The sequence below is a fragment of the Emys orbicularis genome, chromosome 3 (assembly GCF_028017835.1).
Source record: "Emys orbicularis isolate rEmyOrb1 chromosome 3, rEmyOrb1.hap1, whole genome shotgun sequence".
Taxonomy (NCBI): Eukaryota; Metazoa; Chordata; order Testudines; family Emydidae; genus Emys; species Emys orbicularis.
This window is the reverse complement of record NC_088685.1, coordinates 148,645,600-148,668,773: the sequence shown is the minus strand read 5'-3', so window position 1 is coordinate 148,668,773 and position 23,174 is coordinate 148,645,600.

Genomic DNA, 23,174 nt, shown 5'->3' with positions numbered 1-23,174 from the left:
TGTCCCTGGGAAGAGAGAGGGTGGTTGGGAGTGCAGGCACTCCCCTCCCCAGAACAGATCATCCCGTGGGAATCTCACTTGCAGACTCCCTGTACAGGAGAATAGTTCAAGAATGTGTTTTACCTGTGATTCTACTGAGCGCCTGAGGAAAGAGAAGTTAAGCCCACACCCTGTCCAGCCCAAGTTTAACGCACCTGTTCTTAACATATTTTTATTGGGAGTGGACTACAGCCACTCTGATTGAATTAGCCCTGTCAACATTGGTAAGGTAACTCCCTTCTCTACATGTGTCAGTGTAGCGGGGTGGTCACCTGCTCCTGCCCGGAAGGGCTTAAAACAGCCCTTGGAGAGAGCTGTGGCAGGGGAAAAGCTGGGCTGATTGGGGGAAAACAGCCTCAGCTGTGGCCACGCCCCAATCAGGGCCAAGCTGGTCCTATAAAGGCTTGAGCCTGGCGTTCCAGCAAACAGTTTCTGTGTTCAGAGAGAAGGGCCTGGCTGCAGGGAGCTTAACCAAGTACCTGGAGTGGAGCAGGGCTTGGGAAAGGCCAAGAGAGCTGGGGAGCTCTGGCCTAGGAAAGCCCCAGGCTGCAGGCCTGGTAAGGCCTATTAGGTACTGGATTGCAGGGGGCAGCCCATGGATAGGCAGAGGCAGCAGGTCTGAACCCCTTTGCCTGTATGAGTGGCTGATACTGCAGTCTGCCCAGTGAACGGGGGCTAGATGGAGACTGGGAAGTAGCCAAGACTGAGACAAAGTGGGGATAGTGGGTGGGGGATTTCCCTGGGAGGCGGAGACCCAGAACTGTGGGGGTACTGGTGGGGGGGCAGCACCCAGTTAAAGGGGCACTGGGGTCCTGGGAGGGACACGGGGGGCCAGTGGCAAGGCAGATCACTGGCCTGCAGAGGGCGCTCCAAGGCTGGGAGAGCTAATTCCTGAGGACAACCAGCAGGAGGAGCCGCAGGGGTGAGTCCGCACTGTTACAGTCAGTATAATAATGCCTGCATCTGTAACTTTCACTCCATGCATCTGAAGAAGTGGGTTTTTTACCCACGAAAGCTTATGCCCAAATAAATCTGTTAGTCTTTAAGGTGCCACTGGACTCTTCATTGTTTTTGTGGATGCAGACTAACACAATTACCCCCTGATACTTGTTCTTAATGTAGGATCCCAAGAGAGATCTGCAGGTCATATGATTGATTTTTGTGAGATCTGACCTATTGGGGGTAGAGATGGAATTTGTTAAAACTGCCAAGGTAAATGGCAAAGAATGCCTTGGGTGGAGAGACACTAGTGCACATATTTCTCTAGTCAGGGGAAGCACGGTTAAACAGTCAGACATACTCCTTGGAGAGAATGCAGAACTAGCATTGGGATGAGAAAGTCACTGTACTTCTGGCTAAAGTACATATGGTGTGTGAAGGGCTGGAGTGAACTTTGAAAACTGGTGCGCTGAATAGTATTTTAACAGCAATTCTTATGGGAAATGATATTTTGTCTATAGCTAAAACAGTTAATATAGTAACTTGCAGCAAAAAAGAATATTCTGTGATCTCAAGAGAATTGCTTGGACAAAGAAGCAGCTATGGGCGAGGGGATGATCCTAGCCCCAGCTTATCAGGAAAAAGCAAGTGCTTTCAGGTGTGGAAGGGGCCAAGGCAGAGGAGGATAGCCCGCATACAGAGCTAAAAGGGGAGTTGCTGTCTCCTATAACTAGAGGTAGCTCAGGTTGCCTGTAGCCAAGGTTTTGCAAATAAACAGAGAGCAGACCCTATGCTAGAAAGCATCTGTGGGTACATCCTCAAGGGGACCCCCAGTAAGGAGAAATGGGGAAAGGTTTTTGTTGGTTTTTTTTTTTTTTTTTTTTTTTGGAAGAAGAAGAAAAGTTGTACAGGGAAGGACCCATGGGGAAGGACAAAAGCCTCGGGAAACCTTACAAGCAGCCACTCCAGCACTGTGGGGAGTCAGTGTTGCTACCCATGATTGCCCTTTTGCTGATCACTTGGAGGCACAGAGAACTGACGAGAGGTTAAAGAAGAATTTTTACTGACCAGGGATGATAATGAGACTATTACAGATCTTGTGACTTACGTCAGAAGCAACAAAAAAAAAAAAAAAAAAAAAAAAGACCTGCAGGACCCCAAAAAGTCCCTCTACACCCCTTGCCTGTAATACAAGAGGCATTTTAGAAGGCATCAATGAACATTGGACGCCCTGTGCCATGTCCAACTAAAAAGAGAAAAAATATATCTTGGTTATAGTGGATTTTGCCACCAAGTATCCAGAAGCAGTTGCTCTGGCTATAGAATTGGCTTCTATGTTACTCAATGTCCTTTTCACTATTTTTAGCAGACTGGGTTTCCCTAAAGAGATGTGATCAGATCATGCATCAAATTTCATGTCCCAATCATTCAGTGAGTTATGGAATTTGTGTGGGGAGGATGAAAGATGCCCCTTTTCACCCAGAGACAAATGGGTTGGTGGAAAGATTCAGTGGGATCCTGAAATCTATGCTGGGGATATATGCCAACAAGCGGGTCCAGGACTGGGATGAAAAGTTACCTTACGTTATTTGCTTATAGTGAAGTGTCCCAAGAATCTACACGATTTGCCCCCATTTGATCTTCCATGCTGCAGGAAAGTGAGTGAACCTTTAGAGCTCACCAGAGACTCTTGGGGAAGGGAACACTGAGGCAGAAGGGGCGCCTGTGACTGAATATGTACAAAGGTTCTGGTAAGAGTTAAAGAGCATGATGGATGTGGTTCAGGCTAACCTCAGACAGTCCAAACAAAAGGTCTGGTATGACAAACATACCTGTAAACGCTCTTTTGAAGTAGGAGACTTGGTGTTGGTGAAAAAATACAAAATGTAAAACTCATGGGAGGGACCTTTTGAAGTAATAGAAGAGGAACATGTATGACATATACATATCATGTCAAAAGACGTCACAGTAATCTCACATGCTGCATATAAACAGGTTTAAAGTTTTATCACAGCAGAGAAACAATGGTCAACATTTGTTGTGTTGAAGGGGCAACTGAGGCATCCCACTTCATTGATTTGATGGCTGAATGTCAAGACAATTTATCACTTGAAAGCAATGAATTAACACAGACTGAAGGACATAAATCCACACCGTGTAGAGGTCAAAGCATAGGGGTTTATTACACACAGCGCTGGCGGAGTGTCACCTGGCTTATTAGGCTTGGAGACACTGTCAATCAATTGATTACAATAGAATATATAGATTTTCCATGGGCGGGGGAAGGTGACGGGGTAGGCAGTTCCACACCCCGGGATAGGTTTTGCAGCAAGACAAGATAGCACAATAGCCAATGGTTAAAAGGTTACACAATGTCTCTGCCCATGGTCTCAAGTTAACATTTAATTAAGACTTTGATAAAATGTTATTAGTATAAAATATATATGTTGAATTCTGATTTGGGGTCCATAGGAACAGAGCAACTTCTTTGATTGTCCGACAGGTACATGTCTAGGGGATAAAGCAAAGAAACAGTGAAAGCATATGGAAATAGAGATTGTCTCCTTTATGTCTTAAGGCAGGGCATTGGTCCCTTGAAAGGGAGGTGGAAGGATGCCATATCATTATAGTGACATGTGTCAATTTTTCATAAACTCAAGGTTGGATCTGTGGGAAGACTGTTTTCCCTTCAGGAGAAACACAATAGGAACAGGGATCCTTTGTTCAATTTGAAACATTGGATGAAACATAATTATTCAGTTATTGCCTCAACATCTGGCATTTCTACTGACCAAGCATATCTTAGCAAAGGCAATGTTATCTTGTTTATTCTGCTTTTCTCTTAGCTAATCACTATTTGCACGGCTTCTGGTCTCCAGGCCAAACTCTGGACTTTGGGTCTGAGAAAGAGCTGGCAAATCCATATACCAGGCTATTATATAACATGCACATGGATTTTAACCCTTCAGTCCCTCCTCTTGACCCTAGGGTTCCCTAACCCGCCAGGTCAAATATACCAATTTTAATGTACCCAGCCTACTGCGGAGTCGCCGATAAAGCACCAGTACCATCAGGAATGTTAGGATAGACACTCCCCACATAACGTGACAAAATATCACCCAGATCCATCCCCAGGGGACCTTGTCACCTGAGATGGCATCGCCCATAATCATTGCTTTAACCTCCACTGCCTGGTTCCTTGCCTTTGAGTACTTCACATCGGCCTGGTCCATGGTTTCCCCTATCTGAGTGTAGCTCAGACGGCCTTCTCCAGTGTGCCTCTGGGCCTCGGCCACCAACTCCTCGATCTTCGCCTGCAGGGCCTGTAGACCCTCCTCTAGATACTTACTGCCGTAGTGCCATTCCGGATCCCAGGTTAGGTTACCCGTCATTGGCGGAGTACGGTGGAGCCACGTCCCGTCAACAGTCAGGGTTGACCTTCGGGGGACCGTCATGCACACGGATGGATGTCTTGAGGGGCAGGGCTTTCCATTTAGCTCGATGGAGTGGTTCTGGGCAGTCACACACCAGTAGGTACCATTCATCTGGACCAGCTCCGTGTGCGCCAGTTTCTCAGTAATGGCCACTTTGAACCTAGACAGATTCATTAGAACATTATATGGACATGTACACAGAATTTCCTTATCAGAATGGGTGCAACATTCACTAGGATACAATGCTCTCCCAGCGACCTCAGCGTATGCAACGCCTTCTATTTTAATAACACGACCTCTTCTCCATACTGGCAGGGAGGTCACCATCCTGGCTTGCTGTAAATGAGGGATGCCTAAAGGTACCAGAAGGCTAATGAGAATACTGTTACCTGTCCAAACTGGTCTTTGGACTCTCATTGATTCTCTGTTTCCCCATGCCCACGGAGGGGTACTGGGGAGATAGGGTCCCACCACTTCCATAAGGGCTGGATGGACCCGGCCATCAAGGAGATCGGTTACAATTCCTTGTGTGGTGATAGATAAAGTTTGTCCTGCTCTCCAACAGCTTTCCTCCAGTGCCTTTATTTTAGTCCCGTTTATTAGCAGGCTGGTGACTTCTTGACCCAGGTATTTTGTTATATCTAATGAGGTGGATATAGAGTTTGACAGATCCTTTAAGCTATCTAGAATCAATCGACTGGCCTTAGTAGTATCCAGTCCTCCCCGGGCATTAGAAATTACAGCGTCAGCCAACCTTGATTCCAGCCGGTCCCTCCTCTCAGCTTGGCGTGCTATGGTATAGGTGTTGCCAACAGAATTACCTGCACCAAACCATCCTGCAAGGGTATCTAGTAATCCCCTCTTCTGTCTAGTTAAGCGCTCACCAATTTGGTTTGTTAGGCTAGTAATGTTTCTACTCATTCGAGGCCTGACCTTTGCACATTGTCTGTTCACTTCCTCTAAAGGAATACGCACCTCGACCCTGTAAGTGTGGAATACCACCGAGGTGAGGACCGGTAGGGCTGGTCCTATCATTATCAATCCTGGTTTTGGAACAGGGATTTGTTCAGGGCATGACACACAATCGGGTGGTTCCACTCTGTCTCTGATAACCCAGTTAATTGTTACCAGTCATGGACATTCTAATTTGGGCCATCGTTTAACAAATGTATGCCATGCCTTTGGGGTTACCTCCGTCCGTGCTTTAAGTGGTAAGCCCCATCCTGATTCAGCAGGCCCAACTCCACTGGTACCATGTCAGTATAATTGGCACATAATTGTTCATGAGTGTTTGGTTTCTTTCCCACAAAATCCCACACAAATTCCAGTATCGAGGTCTGTGTGTTTCCTCCCAAGCCATCGTGGCAATATGCCATGTAATTGTGTTCAAATGAGGGATAGCCCAAGACTTTGTAGTCCCCTTCACTAGTAGTACGCAACTGTCCCCTTTTAAAGGTAACTCGGACACTGGTTGCATTAAGTATAGACACTGTCCCTCTAAGAGGGCCACAACATCGTCTAAGAGCGTCACCCTGTTCAAAGGGGTAGCTCATACACTTCCATGATTCCTTCCAAATGCCTCCATGAAACTCCATAATCTCTGGTACTTGACACCAGCGGATAACAGGGCAGTCAGCTGTTATCAAAATTGTAATGTTACTAGCCTCCCTGTTGTTATGAGCATCAGTGTATGATTTTATTTGGACCTTCTTGCGTTCTACTGTGTGCTCATGTCCTAACCACAGTGCCACCTTTACTTCTGGCCAAACTTGTTTATTGGCCACTGCACGTGTCTTGCAAAAGCTAAGTGTTTCCTTAGTGTGGCAATTAAAGCGAAGCAAACCCGGAGGAGGGGGGTTAGTGACCCATTCCCAGTCCTCCTTTTCACATGGCATACTACTTGCGTCCTTCCTCATGCACCACATGGACAGCAGGAGCCACAGCAGAAGCCTCCCCATGGTCGTTCTGGTTGTCCTGGTCACCCTTCAGTCCTTCCTCTTGCTGTTCTCCTGTAGAGACACCTGTGGAAATATCGTTAGTATTGACAGATGCTGATTCAAACAATTTTAACTGATTTTGGTGACGCCAAAATGTTCCCAATTTCCCCCCAATCTTTGCACATGTATTAGTAGTCAGAAGGACCCTCATAGGGCCTTGCCATCTTGGCTTTAAAATTCCTTTAACCTCTGGGTAAATGCGACACATTACCAAATCCCCAACTTTAAATGCAGGTTTGTCCAGACTGCTATTATCATCCAGCTGGGTTTGATTTTCCTTCACCTGATTGTATAAATCCTTCAACTCTCTGTCCAATGCCTTGATGTAGTTTTGCAGCCTGTCTGCAAAAAGCCCTGACTCCCCCGCAGGGAGGATCACAGTGCTAGGCATTCTCATTGCTCTTCCTGTCATCAAAGGGTGTCAATTGAGTCAGCCTATTTGGGCTGCCTCTAATTCGATACAGTACAGCAGGAAGCATACGAGCCCACCCTTCTCCTGTATCCAGTACTGCTTTTGTTAAGGCTGTTTTCATTGTTCTATTCATTCTTTCCACCATTCCCGAGCTTTTAGGGTGGTATGGTATATGGAATCTTTGCTTTATTCCTAGTGCCTTGCATGCCTCCTTCATTACTCGCCCTGTAAAGTGAGTTCCTTGGTCAGAGTCTATTGACAGTGGTAAACCCCATCTGGGTATTATTTCTTCTACTAGGATTCGAGCTACTGTTGTAGCAGTACGGTTCTTGGTTGGGAATGCCTCTACCCATTGGGTAAAAGTGTCAATAATTACCAAAATGTAAGTGTACCCTCTGCTTTGTGGCAAGGGTCCAGTAAAATCAATTTGCAAATTTTGCCATGGTCCCTCTGGTCGTGGTTGGTGATTCAGAGGCACCTTTTTCCTTCTACCCACATTCACTTGTGCACATGTTACACATCTTTTGAGAAATTGTAAAGCATCTTTTTTCATGGCTGGCCACCACCAGTATTCCAAGGCGGCCCTTATTTGTCTCCACCCCAGATGAGCTGGAGAGTGGATGGCATGGAGCAGTAGAGCCCGTATGCACTCTGGGGCTACCAGCTCCTCCGCCCCTGGCCCATACCAGAGGTGATTTTTATATACACAGCCTTGTTTTTCCAATTTACTTTTTTCTTCTGGGCTTATGGTTGCATATAGCTTTCTTAAATTCACTTCCTCTTCTGGCACTCTAGCTGCACAAATCTTAATAGGACTTGCTTGTGCCATTTCTTTGGCACGTTTATCTGCCCAATAATTTCCTTTTTGTTCCTCACTTGAGATCTTATTGTGGGCTTTTATCTTTACTACTGCTAGTTCTGATGGTAGTTTGGCAGCTTTTGTTAGTCTTTGAACTGCTTCCATATTATTAATCAGCTTGCCAGTTGTTGTTATAAAACCTCTGCATGACCACCCGTCCATGTAGTCATGCACTACTCCAAATGCATATCTGCTGTCTGTATATACAGTGAGCTTCTTGCCTTCCCCCACTCTCAAAGCTTCTGTGAGGGCTGTTAGCTCCGCTTCTTGTGCTGACTTTGATCCTTCCATCTGACCTGACGCTATCACTGTCCCATCACTGAGTACCACTGCCCAGCCGGTGTGTGGCACTCCATTTTCATACTTTCTTGATCCATCTACATACAAAACTATATCTGGATTCTCTAATGGCTCTTCTTTAATTCTTCCCAACACTTCCTCTTCTCTATCTATAAGACATTCGTGTACCTCTCCCTCTATGTTCAGACATTCGGCTACATTTATTCCCTTGTCTCTTACTATGGAGTAGTTAGGGTTTTGCAAGCACAACGTTGATTGCCACTGACTCCTGCAGGCATCTGTTACAGATCTTAGTCGCCCGATGTTGAGGAGATCGATAAGTGTATGGGGTGTATGAAGCACTAATTTCCCCATGACAGTGTATGATTCACAAGCTTTCACAGCCCACGTAGCACAATCTAGAGCTGCTACGCACTCCAGTAATCCCTGGGATACAGGGGGGCTTATGGTAGATAGGGATGCTACCAGACGCTGTCTGTCTCCGTGAAGCTGGGTTAGTACAGCAGAATACTGGGTCCCGCTATGGCTACAGTAAAGGTGGAACGGCTTTCCCATATCGGGTAAGCCCAGGCTGGGGGCGGAGGCTAAAGCCTGTTTTATTTTTATAAATGCCTCCTCTTGCTCTGTGCCCCATATTACTAACTCATTTGCAGGCTTTCCCCCTCTAGTGAGGTTTTGAATTGGTTCCACCATCTCTGAGTACTCCGGTATATAGGATCTACAGAAATTAAGGAGTCCCAGAACCTTTTGGACTTCCTTAACTGTCCGTGGTTTCTTTAACCCTCGAATCGCTTGCTTTCTGTCTATTGTGAGTGCCTTTTCTCCCTGTGATATGTTATGCCCTAGGTATAAAACTTGCTGCTGTTGCAGTTGGGCTTTCTTCGGGCTTAATTTAAATCCTGCCTCGCAAAGATACATGAACAGTCTGTTTAGGGTTTTTAAATGGTCCTTTTCATTTGAACTGGCAATTAGCAAATCAGCTACATACTGCAGTATCACAGTATCCCCTTCCAAAGGCACTTGTGCTATTACTTCTGCCATTGTCCTGTGGAATATGGAGGGAGAATTATGGAACCCCTGAGGTACTCGGGTCCAAGTGTACTGCTGGTCTCCTACTGTAAATGCAAATTTCTCCTGGCTCTCCTTTGCAAGGGGAATACTCCAAAACCATTAGCTACGTCCAGGACTGAGAATATTAAATGTCCTGGTGTTAGCAAATTAAGAATCGTGGCAGGGCTTGCCACAATAGGATGTGCCTTTGGAGTCACCCGGTTAAGGTGGGTGTAGTCTATAGTTAACCTCCAGGTCCCGTCTGGCTTCCTGACGGGCCAAATTGGGGAATTAGTTGTGGAGGTGGTTTTTCTAATCACCCCTCTGAATTCCAAATTAGTGACTATATCTTTAACTGCCTCTAAGGCTTCCGGTTTAATTGGGTACTGCCTGTGGGCTTTGTGAGTTGGTCCTTCTACAGATATAGGCTTCATGTTTACTAGCCCACAATCTTGTTTATCTGTTGCCCACACTTCAGGGTGAAGGGAACACAGGGTTTCTACTGGGCTTCCCCCCCACCCACTCTGGTATTATTACTTTATTACTGGCAATTATGGCTATATTTTGAGATGATCTTTCCTGTTTGGACCCTTTGGCCCATTCAATGTAGCTAACTCTGGGGTTGATTACTCCCCCAAGCTCCTTAAGGAGATCTATGCCGCAAATTGTGTCTCCTTGCTCGGGGCAAACCCAGATTTGACTGACTGTGACCATATCCTCAAATTCTATTTCTACCGGCTGGCTAAGGGTTGCTTTTAATCTTCCCCCTCCCACCCCTTCAATCCATATTGTTCTACGGGTGAGGGGGAGATCTTGGCTGGTTATCGATACCGAGGTTCCTGTGTCTATTAACATACTGCACGGTCGGCCCCCCACTCGTGCGTTAAGAAACATCCTGAGGTCGCCTTCGGTTCCAGCCACAGAGGCCACTGATACCTATTTGCTAGCCAGGAGTTTGAGCAACTCCTGGATTTGTTTATCCTTATCTTGTTCTTGGGTACTAGTTGTATCGGTTTTATTTTGCTTGTATGGCCACTGCCCTTCCTTACCCCCTCCGGGGTAGAAGCAGTTGTCCTGTAAGTGGCCGCTCCTTTTACAATTATTGCATGTTTTGATTTTATTTTTACTTTTACAGTCACGTGCCAGATGTCCAGGCTTATTGCACGTGAAGCAGGTAGTGGTTTTGACTGCACGCATAGCTACCACTTCTTCAGAGGGAGCGGTTGCTGCTACCTTCCTCTTTTTTCTGTTTTCTACTTCTGTGGCCCATTTCATTACTGCTGAGTATGTCTCTCCCACTGAGACGCCTAATGCCAGGACAGCCCCTCCTTTAGGATTTGAAGGAATACATCATGGTCTCGGGATGTTATATTCTCCAGACCTGAATAAGCTCGGAATGCATTCCATTTCTTTTCAGCATAGGACATGGCAGACTCCCCCTTCTGCTGAACCACAGACTGCAGAGCCCCCCAGTTAGTGGTCTGGGCTCCTAGAACAACAGATAGTGCATTCCTAAATTCTGTTACAGTGCCTGCGTCTGGGTTTGGGATTCCTGCTGGTTCTTCAGCCTGATCCCCTCCCGCTGGGTTGGGGTTACGATCTTCAGCCCAGCGCCCTGTCTTCCATTTATTATCTAGATTCTCCCACACATCCCTGGGGCACTTGCACTTGACCAGGATGTGAACGTCCTTCCTATGGAGGCCATGTATTTCTGTCAGGCCATCCAGTTTGTCCCAGAACTCAGTATTCTTGTTATCACGCTTGAGTTCGGGTAAATTAGACAGTAGTGCCTGTTTTTCCTGGGGGGTGAAGGGACGGTAAATTTCAGTTGTTTCTGTTCTAAGTCCCCTTACTGGCTCAGCCTCCGCATTAACGTTTCTGAACCTCCTTAACTGTGTTTTGATTGGAGCCATACGCTGTACTTGCTCCCCTGGGGCAATTAATGCTTGTGGTGCTCCTTTATTATCTCTGTGGGTGCTTAAATTTGGTCTGTCATTCGAAGAAATGTATGGAGGGGGTTCTGATTCCTCCCCTCTGCTTTGTGCTGCTGAGTTTTCCCACAGATAATTAATCGGCGGAGTGGTGGGCTGGCAAATGCCAGGAGTTTGCTCTCCCCCTCCCAATCTGGAGGTGTGTCCCAGACATGATGATTCTTTTTCTCTGGGATCTTTTCCAATTTCCAGACAGTTACATATTTTAGAACATAGGCTCTTATCTCTCAGAGCCTGGTTTTGAGATCTTAACGTTGCAATTTCTTTCTCCTTTATGTTAAGAATATCCAATAAAACTATTACTACTTTGTCTGTTTTGTCACTTCTCTGATGATTCCACCAAGTAACCAGAACTGCCTCTGGTCCGGCTGCAGAGTAGTTTGCTTTTTTAGCTGCTGCCTGCCGAGTTTTGACCTGTTTATATTCCAAGTACTCTCGAGGACTGATTATTGCCTCTCCTTTTGACGCCATGGGTTTTTCATCACCCCGGCTGCTGACCTTGAAGGGAACTTGCGTCTTCCCCTCCTAAATGCTTGTCAGCCTTTATGAGGAGTTACTTTTCCCCCTTTTTATGCTATGGTTTCAACTCTCCACAGCCTTGAATTTCATGAGGACGTCTCCCCACCCTTAATACGGCGCGTGTCTTCAATTACACACACATGCCGGACTAATTGGTTGGAGACTTTGTGCTATTCGAAAGCATGTAGGTCACATGCCTGGGGGGGGGGCACTCCCCTAGGACTTGCAATGTTACGTGCAATGAGGAAATGGACCACCAGTTTGCACTGCCTACCGCTTGCGTACCCAGCCAATCCTGGGCTTAACTCACGGCCAATCGCTTGCTGGTGGGTTATTCAAGTCCTCCGTAACACACCCCTTAGTTGTTTAAACAGTACATGACCCTCTTGCACAAGTCTTCCCTCCCAAGTGGTACCCTTATTTAACCCCACTGCTTTGACCACATGTGTCTAAGGCCCTTCACACAAATTAAAAAGGAAACAAGATGTGTCTGAAAGGGGATGAGAGACTTCTATCCCTGGCCTAATGAGGTGGTAAAGTAAACATACTCACCTCTTTTGGATTTCAGTCTCAGATCCTCAGCCAGTTCACAAACTTGCATCCCGGACGAGCCCCCAAACTGAAGGACATAAATCCACACCGTGTAGCGGTCAAAGCATAGGGGTTTATTACACACAGCGCTGGCGGAGTGTCTCCGAGCCTAATAAGCCAGGTGACACTCCACCAGCGCTGTGTGTAATAAACCCCTATGCTTTGACCTCTACACGGTGTGGATTTATGTCCTTCACAGACTTAAAGGGCAGAGATTCTGGCTAATTGAAGAGCCACAAATAGGTTTTCTCCAGCAAGCTAGGGAAGTCCTGTGATCACCCATAAAATTGTCCTCAGCCTGCACTCAGCCGGGCTTATCATAGCACTGGTGCATTGCTAGAGCAAATCCGTACAGAAATACAGAGCATGCTAAACTTGAGGGTGACGAAAGAATCTGAGAGCTTTTGGGCATCACCCATTGTGCTTGTCCCCAAGAAAGATAAACCTTAAGGTTTTGTGTGGGCTATAGAAAACTGAATGCTCTCACTGTTTCAGATGTTTATCCGCTGCCCAGAATTGATGATATGCTTGATATTTTAAGTGAAGCAAGATATCTTAGCACATTTGACTTTGTAAAAGTGTATTCACTGAGTCCTTTGGACCCTGATGCACAGAAAGAAATCTGCTTTTATTACTGATATGGGACAGTATGACTTCAAAAAGTTACCATTTGGGTTAATTAATGCAGGATGCACTTTTCAGCAGCTGACCAACCAAGAGTTAAATGGATTGCAGGATTTCACAAGGGCCTATGTCAATGATATAGCAATGTTCAGCAATTTTTGATCTGATGACAAGAAACACTTAGGGATTGTATTATCAAAGCTCAAAGAGGCAGGCCTGACTATAAAAACCTCTAGGTATAAAATAAGAGAGAGAACATTTCCTTTTTTTAGATCATTGAGTAGGGAATGGTCAAATCTCTCCTGATCCCTTAAAGGTAGAAACCACTTTAAACTGGACTGTGCTCCAAACCAAAAAAACAGGTTCAGTCTTTCATAGGCCTGGTTAATTACTACCACTGATTTGTGTATGGTTTCAGTGACGTATCTGCAATCACAGATTTGTATAAAAAGACAAAGCCAAACAAGGTTGTGTGGACAACTGCCTGTCAAAGAGGGGTTTGATCAGGTACAGAAAATCTTGTCTGAAAAGCCTTTTCTGGCCTGTCCAGATTTTGACAAAATGTTTGAAGTCTGCGCAGATGCATCAGACATTGGGTTAGGTGCTTCTTTTGACGAAGTCAGTGGAAAGTTAAAAAAACCCCAACATACCATTGCTTTCTTAAGCAAGAAACTGACACCTACTGAACAGAATTACTCTGTCATAGAGAAGGAATGTTGTGCCATAGTGCGGACAGTCAAGCAGTTATGGCCCTATCTTTTAACAGGAAATTCAGGTTACTAACTGACCATTCTCACTAGTTTGGAGGCATTAGTTCTAAGCTACTATGCTGGAGCATCACGCTCCAGGAATATGACAATAGGGATTGTATATGTTAAGGGGAAAGAAAATATTGTGGCTGATGCCCTGTCTAGGAAGGAGGGTACTGACCCACTGCATACAGTTCATCCAGTGGCTAATCCTACAGTTTTGTAAAGGGGGAGGTGTGAACCTAAGAACCCCTGTATTCACAGCCTACACACTACTGCAATGATATTTATACAAACTACGCCTTGGGAGGTATCATTTGAAAACTAACACCATACTGGTCAATAGTATAATTGGAGAATATATGTGCCAATGCTGCATGTGGAATTACAGCTGTCCTCTGATATTGTTTTAAAATCTGTATTTGAACAAAGCAGAAACAAATAAAGCAGGGTGACCAGTGACAATGGAATTGCAATTTACACCTGCGGTAAACAGAACCATCAAAGCTCAAAACGTGTTTGGGGAGTCAGCATGTCTGGATCAAAAAGAATTGTGTATTTGCTTGTCTAACCAGCTGGGTCGTCATGCAGAGACAAGGAAGGTTCACTTACACAAAAGGTAAACAAAGCCATCAAACTAACAAGGGAGGGGCAGATAATGACTCAACTGTCAACAAGGGACGGAAACTGCACCCCTAGAAAGCCTCTCTGCTTCTTGAAGCAAGGTCAATGAGCTTTGAGAGAGATGCTTTTCAAAGGTTTACTGAACTATAAAGAGAGGGACAGTGAACCCCTAGATTATCTTTCAGCTAAGAAGACAAACCAACACCTTGTACTTCGATGGAAGGTCCTGATGGAGAGACAGTCGGCTATGCTGAACCAAGGGTAATTGGTGAGCAAAACCATCTTACACAAAGACTGTGTCTTGCTAGATTAAGTTTCAGACTTTTAGCTGCATGTTTTCACTTTGATTTGCCTTTAATTCTTTTACTTGGCAACCCTGAACCTAAATCCTTTCTGTTCTTAATTTTAATCTGAACCAATCCAGTGCTATGTTTGGATTGAAGTAATGGTTAACTCCAGTTAATGTGGCAAGCTGCTGGGTATTGCCTCTTTATAGGACCAAATGAACGTTATTTCTCTGAGTAGTCCAGGAGATGTCTGGATACTCCGGGGTAGAAGTAGGGTGACCAGACGTCCCGATAAAATCGGGACCGTCCCGATATTTAGGCGTTTGTCCTGCGTCCCGATCGATCTTTGGTCGGGACGCAATTAGTCCCGATATTTCGCGGTACTCCTTGCACTCCGCCTTTTTTTTTTTTTCCCCTCCGCCGGCAGCACTCTGCTGTTCTCGGCTTTTTTTTTTTCCCCCTCTCCTGAAAACCAGAGGCTCCTCCACTGTAAACTGATCCACACATTGCTACCAGTCTGGACCCAGCTAGACTTGCATGTCAGAATGCAGAGTGAAAGGAAAAGTTACAGCGGTTGTTACTTCTCTGCTCTGTCATTAGGGTGATGAGCATGGTGTAAATACCTAGACGCTGGCGGTATGCATAGCTAAGGGAGGGTGCATAATCTCCTCTGACTGCCGGCAGCACTGGGCCCCATTAGGGAATTGGGAGAGGGAGCTGTTTCTGTCGTTACACCGGCAGCACTCGGCTTTTTTTTTTTTTTTTTGCTCCGCCGGTGACACCCCACCCCCCCTTGTGTCCCGATATTTTCTTCCTGTCATCTGGTCACCCTAGGTAGAAGGTTTGGGGGAAATTTGGGACTGGGGTGTGTGTTTGGGTCACTTGGCTAGTAGTAAACAAGGCTGGTGGAGACCAGAGTGTGGCTATGATGTAACAAGCAGGCTGCTGGAGTCAGAGTTACTGAACCAGGGCTGCTTATCACACCCACTCAGTGCATGCCTGTAGGCTGGCTGAGAGTGTCCAGACAATGAGCTGCAGCAGCAGAGCATTTTAATGCACTCAGGATTGCAGGGAAGGCAGTGATACAACCTCTCACTGGTCTGGATTGCACCCCAAAACTTGACAACATTGTGCCTGCAAAGATTTGAATCACTTAGGCTATTTCTACACTAGAAACATTACAGCAACACAGTAATGGAAGGGGTTCTTCTGTCCGTGTAGTAAATCCACCTCTCTGAGAGGCGGTAGCCAGCTCTGTCTACACTGGGGCTTAGGTTGTCAAAAGAGCTGGGTCTACCTAATTTTCTAGTGTTGACCAGTCCTTATCCACCAGCTGAAAAGAAATAATACTTCCTTCCCCCATTATCTCAGTACAGTGAAGAATCTGTGCATATTTTAATAAATGATTCTGGGAAAAATAAAGTATACTGGTTGATGGTTAATACCTTGTAAGGACCTAGACCTGAAAACATTTATGTTTGTGAGTAACTTTACACACACAGGTTTCAGAAAATTTGTTAGTCTCTAAGGTGCCACAAGTACTCCTGTTATTTTTACACACACAAGTAGTCTCACTGGGGTAAATTATTCACATGGTGAGTGTTTGCAGAGCCCTAAACAAGTTTTTTTTTTTTAACTTTTAAAAATAATTCACCATTTCACAAGTGCAATATCAGCCAGATTATGTGATAGACTGTACATACATTCTATGGATATACACACACTGCTTTGTTCCTGATTACTTTTAAAATGAATTCAAGAATGAATTTGTTTAACTGCCATGTAGAACCTTGCGGTATGAAAAATATTTGGAAGGAAGTAAAAATTCAAGTCTGCAATGAATTTCTAAAATAACCCCATTCATGAAAGAGAGCAACTATTGAAGGATTAGGTCTAAACTCTCCAGGACACATTAAAATTAGCTTGTATATTTAATGTAAGGGCTAATTTAAATATAGGTCACTGTAGCGAGGCGGTCTGGCTCCCCGCTGCCCCGGAGGGGGACAAGCCCCAGCCGAACTGCCCTACACGTGGTGGAGAATGTGGGCCTTGATCCCCTGATCCTTGTGAGAAGGGATCTGCGGTGGAGCGTGCCCGAGCGACCATGGATATGGACAAGCTTATAAAGTTCTTAGCCGAATGCCAACAACAGCAGCAGGCCGCCCAGCTCCAGCAGCAGCAGCAGGCCGCCGCCCAGCTCCTCCAGCAGCAGCAGCTGGTCCAGCAGCTCGGGACCCAACAGCAACAGCTGATTTTGGAGCTGGGACGCCAGAACCGGGACCACCAGCAGCAATGCCTGCAGCAGTTGGCGACCTTGCTGCCCTATCCTGCGGAGCCCCAGCCTGCGGGTGCCAGTGGGCCCCCCCAGCCTGGCCCCCTCCCATCCGGTTGACAAAGATGGGCCCCAACAACGACCCAGAAGCTTTTCTGGCAACTTTTGAGAGGGTAGCGTTAGTCGCAGGCTGGGCCCAAGACCAATGGCCTACTATTTTGGCCCCCATATCTGACTGGGATCGCCCAAACCGTATATCGGGGCCTGTCCACGGACGCGGCTCGGGACTACACCCGGGTAAAGGTGGCAATCTTAGATGCCCTGGACGTTAACCTGGAGACCTTCCGACAGCGGTTCCGGAGCTTGGTCTACCCTACGGGGGCCCAACCCCGGATGGTAGCCCAAGAGTTGAGGGAAGCCTGCAAGTGGTGGCTACAACCTGAAAGGCAAACCCCGGATGAGCTCATTGAACAAATTATTCTGGAGCAATTCGTCCATATACTCCCATCGTGAGGGAGGGCCTGGGTCCTCCGCCATCGGCCTACGACCTTAACTGCTGCCATCACATTGACAGAGGATTTCCTCGCCGCCGAAGCACCAGTGGGGACCGATCACTCAAGCTGCCCTGCCAGGACTCAAGCACCCTAACCCAAAGAAAAGGGGGGTCATCCGGAGCGAACCACGAAATCTATCACGGGGCCTGGAGCCCCAACTTGCCGAGGTCCCGGTTCGACAAGCCCTGGCACCTCGACCAGATGCCCGAGGGACCAACAGAAGCCCTCCCAGAGGCCAGGCGGGAACACCTGTCCCGGCCTGGGCACTTGGATATCGGGCCCTGTTTTTCCTGTGGGAAATATGGCCATTTACAGCGAGACTACACCGAGATGGATTGCAGCTTCAGCCAGGTCTGCAAGGGAGAAGCCCGCGCCCGATGCCCACAGGCCACCAAGATTACGGTGCCAGTGGTTGTCGCGGATTGCCCAACCTTGGCCCTAATTGACTCGGGCTGCCAGACGCTGGTTCACCAAAGCTTAGGCCTCCAGGCTGACCCACAACTGGGGACGATCCATCTACAATGCATTCACGGCGACGTACGACCCTACCCCAGTGCCCAAGCCCGACTGACTGTGGATGGGGTCACGCGATCGATGGTGGTCGGGCTGGCTCCTCGGCTTGCCTATCCGGGGTGGGACTGGCCAGACTTCCCAGAAGTCCTCCGCTCCAATGCCGACGAGGGGCCCGCAACTACCCCAGTACTGGAAGGGAGCCTCCCTGAGACCCAGTCCGAGGGGGAGGAGGCACCAGCCCCCAATGGTCCGGAAGAAGAGCCTGAGGACTCCCCTCCAGAAGCTGCCGCTGAACCCCTGCTTCACATTTACTTTTGTTGTGACCAAAGGGCAGATCCCACCCTCAGTCACGCTTACAAGCAACTAGCCACGGTCGATGGGGATGTAATTGACCCGCACCAGGCGAAGCAGTGGCCACACTTCGAACTGCGACAGGATCGGCTCTATCGGGTAGAATGGGACCCACGCACTGGAGAACCCCAGAGCCAACTACTCGTGCCTCGATGTCACCGGTGGGCAGCAATGAAACTCGCCCACGACATCCCTGCTGCCGGGCACTTGGGCCACGAGAAGACTCTAGCCCGGATACTGACACACTTCTTCTGGCCCGGCGTGCATCAGGAGGTAAGGAACTATTGTAACTCCTGCCCAGAGTGCCAGCTAGCCGCACCCCCGCAGACACCCAAGGCCCCGTTGGTCCCCATGCCCATAGTCGAAACGCCCTTTGAACGCATGGCCATGGACCTGGTGGGGCCCCTCCCGAAAAGCACCATGGGATTTCAGAATGTGTTGGTCCTAGTGGATTATGCTACCTGTTTCCCAGAGGCAGTACCGCTGCGGAGCATCACCGCCTGAACTATTGCGGGCGAGCTCGTGAAGGTCTTTGCTTGTGTAGGCCTGCCCCGGGAGATCCTCCCGGATCAGGGCACCAACTTTACCTCCCAACTGCTGCGGCAGGTGTGTAGGCTCCTGGGGATCAAGCAGTTGCACACCTCTATTTACCATCCACAAGCCGACGATTTGGTTGAATGATTTAACCGTACTCTAAAAGACATGTTGCGCAAATTCCCCCCGAGAAGAACTATGCCAATGGGACCAGCTACTCCCACCTTTGTTTCTGGCAATCCAGGAGGTGCCCCAGGCCTCTATGAAATTTTCCTCTTTTGAGTTGTTGTAGGGCCACCGCCAACGGGGGTTGCTCGACCTGATGCGCAAAAACTGGGAACAAACTCCATCACCAACCCAGGGCCTCTTGAAGTATGTCCTCCAGCTCCAAGAACGCGCCTCTCGGGCCAGGGCACTCACCTGGGAAAACTTAAGGGTCGCCCAGGAGGCACAAGCACGAACCTATAACCGAGACACGCAGAGCCGCGACTTTAAACCTGGGGACCAGGTCCTGCTTCTCCTGCCATCGAGTGAGTCCAAGCTACTGGCCCGCTGGCAGGGCCCCTACGAGGTGGTCTGGAAGGTGGGGCCCATTACCTATGAGGTCAACCAACCGGACCGACGTAAGAAAATCCAGCGGGACCATGTCAACCTCCTGAAGCCCTGGCGGGAGCATGAGGGCTTATTAATTAACCCTTACCCACCTGAGCCAGAACTGGGCCCCCATGCCGCCCTAACCCAAGACACTGAGGGGCCCCAGCTCGCGGAGACCCTCACGGACGAACAACGCAAGCAAGCCTGGTGCCTCCTGCAGGCATTCCCGCGAACCTTCACCGGCCAGCCGGGCTACACAACCCTGGTTTATCATACCATTCAGACAGAGTCTGAGGTAGTGATCCGAGAAACGACCAGGCCCTTGCCACACCGCATGCGGCAGATCGTCGAGGAAGAAGTACAAGCCATGCTAGAGCTAGGCGTAATTGAACCCTCACAGAGTGAATAGCGTAGTCAGATAGTGCTAGTACCCAAGCCTGATGGGACGCGGTGCTTCTGCATCAACTTCTGACACGTCAACGCCATTTCCAAATTTGACGCATATCCTATGCCGCACGTAGATGAGCTGCTTGGCCGGTTAGGGGAGGTTGGTTTCCTCACCACACTTGACCTCAGTAAGGGCTACTGGCAAATCCCCCTTGACCCCGCTTTGAGGGAGAAGACCGTGTTTGCCACCCCAACAGGTCTGTACCAATTTACCCGGATGCCCTTTGGCCTCCATGGGGCCCCAGCCATGTTTCAGCGGCTGATGGACCGTGTCCTCCAACCCCATCGAGACTATGCGGCCGTTTACCTGGACGATGTGGTCATCTACAGCTGCCACTGGGAGGATCATTTGGTATGGGTAGCTGCAGTCCTGAGATCCCTGCGGGCTGCCAGCTTGACAGCCCACCCAAAAAGATGCCGCATTGGATGGCAAGAGACTACTTATCTGGGCTACACCATAGGGAATGGACAAGTGAAGCACCTCGTGGGAAAAGTCCAGGCCCTGGTGGCCTGCCCGCCGCCCACCACAAAGCATCAGGTGCAACAGTTCTTGGGCCTTGTTGGCTATTATCGGCATTTCATTCCCCATTTTGCATCGATCGCCACCCCTTTGACCGGCCTTTTAACCAAGGACTGCCCGCCGCCCACCACAAAGCATCAGGTGCAACAGTTCTTGGGCCTTGTTGGCTATTATCGGCATTTCATTCCCCATTTTGCATCGATCGCCACCCCTTTGACCGGCCTTTTAACCAAGGACAGCCCTCGACGTGTGGTTTGGACCCAGGAATGCAAGGACGCCTTTCAGGAACTCAAAAAGAGTCTCTGCCATGAACCGGTCCTCTACAGCCCAAATTTCAACCGAGACTTCATCCTCCAAACAGATGCCTCGGAGGTAGGACTGGACGACGTCCTGTCTCAAGAAATAGATAGGGGAAGGCCATCCGGTCTTATATATCAGCCGGTAATTGTTCCCGCGGGAGAAGAACTACACGGTGGTGGAGAAGGAGGCCCTGGCAGTGAAATGGGCTTGTGACGCCCTACGTTATTACCTTCTTGGAGCCCAGTTCACCTTAATCACCGACCACGCCCCACTTCAGTGGATGAACAAAATGAAAGACAATAATATGAGAATACAGCGTTGGTACCTAGCACTCCAGCTCTATGCCTTTACGGTTCACCATAGGGCAGGCAAGGACCACGCTAATGCTGACTTCCTGTTCTGCCTGGGGGGTATGGAAGGGTCTGGCCCTGACGAGCGGGAGCCAGACTTAAGTGTGTGTGTGTGTGTGTGTGTGTGTGTGTGTGTGTGTGTGTGTGTTTGTGTGTAGCAAGGCGGTCTGGCTCCCTGGCGCCCCGGAGGGGGACGAGCCTCCCTGGACACCAAAGTGGGCGGAGCCAGCAAACCCTGCACCCGCCCCTCAGAGGTCAGGGCGCAGGACCAGAAGTATAAACGCCCAGAGATCACTTGAAGCTCAGCCACCGGAGAGACCAGACACCTGTGGTGTAGCTCCCACTGGGGAAACCATGGCGATCGGCGTCCGAACCGAGGACTGTCCAGACCAGCCAATGCCTGATGCTAGCCCGAGCCCAGAGACGCTACCAAGCCTACCGCTCGCCCATTACCCTGAGGAACGGCCAGGCCTACCGTTTGCCAGTTACCCCGAGGAGCTGCCAAACCAACCGCTCGCCAGCTACCCCGAAGAGCCCATGGTGTGTGACCCCATGGAGGATGGTGTCTAGACCCAGGTACATCTAGAGGGGGAGTGTGGAAGTAGCCTGGGGGCAGCCGACCCCAGGCTGGCTGCAGCACTGCCAGAGCCCATGTCAGTGTGTTGCGGTCAGGATCCCCACTGACAGCAGTGAGTCTTCTGCCGCTGCTAGGGCCCCGGGCTGGGACGCAGTGGAGTGGGTGGGCCTGCGTCCCCCCGGCACCCAACTCATCGGTGGCAGTCTCCCCCTCTCCCAGGCCGCTCAGAGCCAGGAGCCTGGGGTTTGCTGTTCAACCTGTTTGCTCAGCCCCTGCCTGAGGGTCTGAGCTACTGACTGCTTGTTGCCCCGCCCTGACCCAGGGCCTGGGCTTGCTACTATTGAACTGTTTGTTCAGCCCCTGCCAGAGGGCCGGAGCTGCTGACGCTTTGCCGCACAGCCAAGCTAATTCCCCGACACACCTGACCAAAGTAGCGAGGCGGTCTGGCTCCCCGCTGCCCCAGAGGGGGACGAGCCCCGGCCAAACTGCCCTACAGTCACGAACAGAAAATAAATTTAAAATGTCTTTTGTATGTAATTTCAGTCTGCTAGAGCTCCTGTTTTGATAATGCTCTCGCCTGGAACAAACACATGGACAAAGGGAATATCATGATCATCACATATGAAGAAATGAAAGGTGAATTTTTGTAGAAATTAAAAAACCTATCAGGTGATGTATTCATATCTGATACGGAATTGCTCCCTAGTAGTAATAACGCTATGCTATTTCATCACCGTATATTTTTAACAGATTTCAATGCCCCCACCTTTTGTCTCTCCCCTTTTTGTCCAATGAGTTGACCCATATGGTTTTGGATGTCTCTCTTACCCTTCCCACCCTCTCTGGGGCCACTAAGTATTTGTTTTGGACTCATGGTTGTTTTGGTTCTGTCAGCCATTTTGGGGAAAATGACATGCTTATTATGCAGTTAGTACAATTCTAAACAATTGTACGAAGTCTTAAAGACAGAAGTGTTAATACACATATATCCCTGCATTTTCTCCATTTTTAGAAATGAAGGTGAGGTGAGGGACAAGAGCCCACAATGGGAAATGGAGATTATTTCTGGAGTGGGTTAGCAGAGTGACACTGGGAAGACTTTCCTTTAAAAGTGTTTGTTCTGCTTTAACAGGTATGACCTTTTGAGCACTGCTAACAGCATTTTGGAAAACAAACCAGCTGGTAATGCTCACCCAGTCTCAGACCTTTGTTCTAACAGCCATGTAGAGAATTAATCAGTATTTCTGAAAAAAACGATTGGTGTTGCAGAGAGCTGGGGAGAGGAGGAATGCCAAATGCAAAACGTTGTCAATGTTAAGACTCTAACTAGACCACTGATTGACCACACTTTAGCTATTTAAAAATAGTAGTTTGAAAGCCAGGAATTTAGAGTATGTTGCAGCTCATAACAACCCTGAATTCCAGAAAGTGTGGGAATTCTGAGACAAGATACTAACCCGAAATTTAACTTTACCTTTGTTATCCTTACTTATCTTCCCCTTACTAATGGGGAAAACTATTACATTACTTTGCAAAAATATGAAAGTCTTCCTTACTGTGTATATGAATTATAAAATGTGTGTTTTGCTGGGCCTTGATATCCACCCTTCTGCACATACCCTGCACAAGGGGATCCCAAACCTGTTTTCCAAGACTTTTTACATGACCTTGGGGTCATGCTGAGACTGGACATAATTAACTTGATTTCTGGCCTATAACTGAGTTATGGAGTCTCTGAAGAATGTTG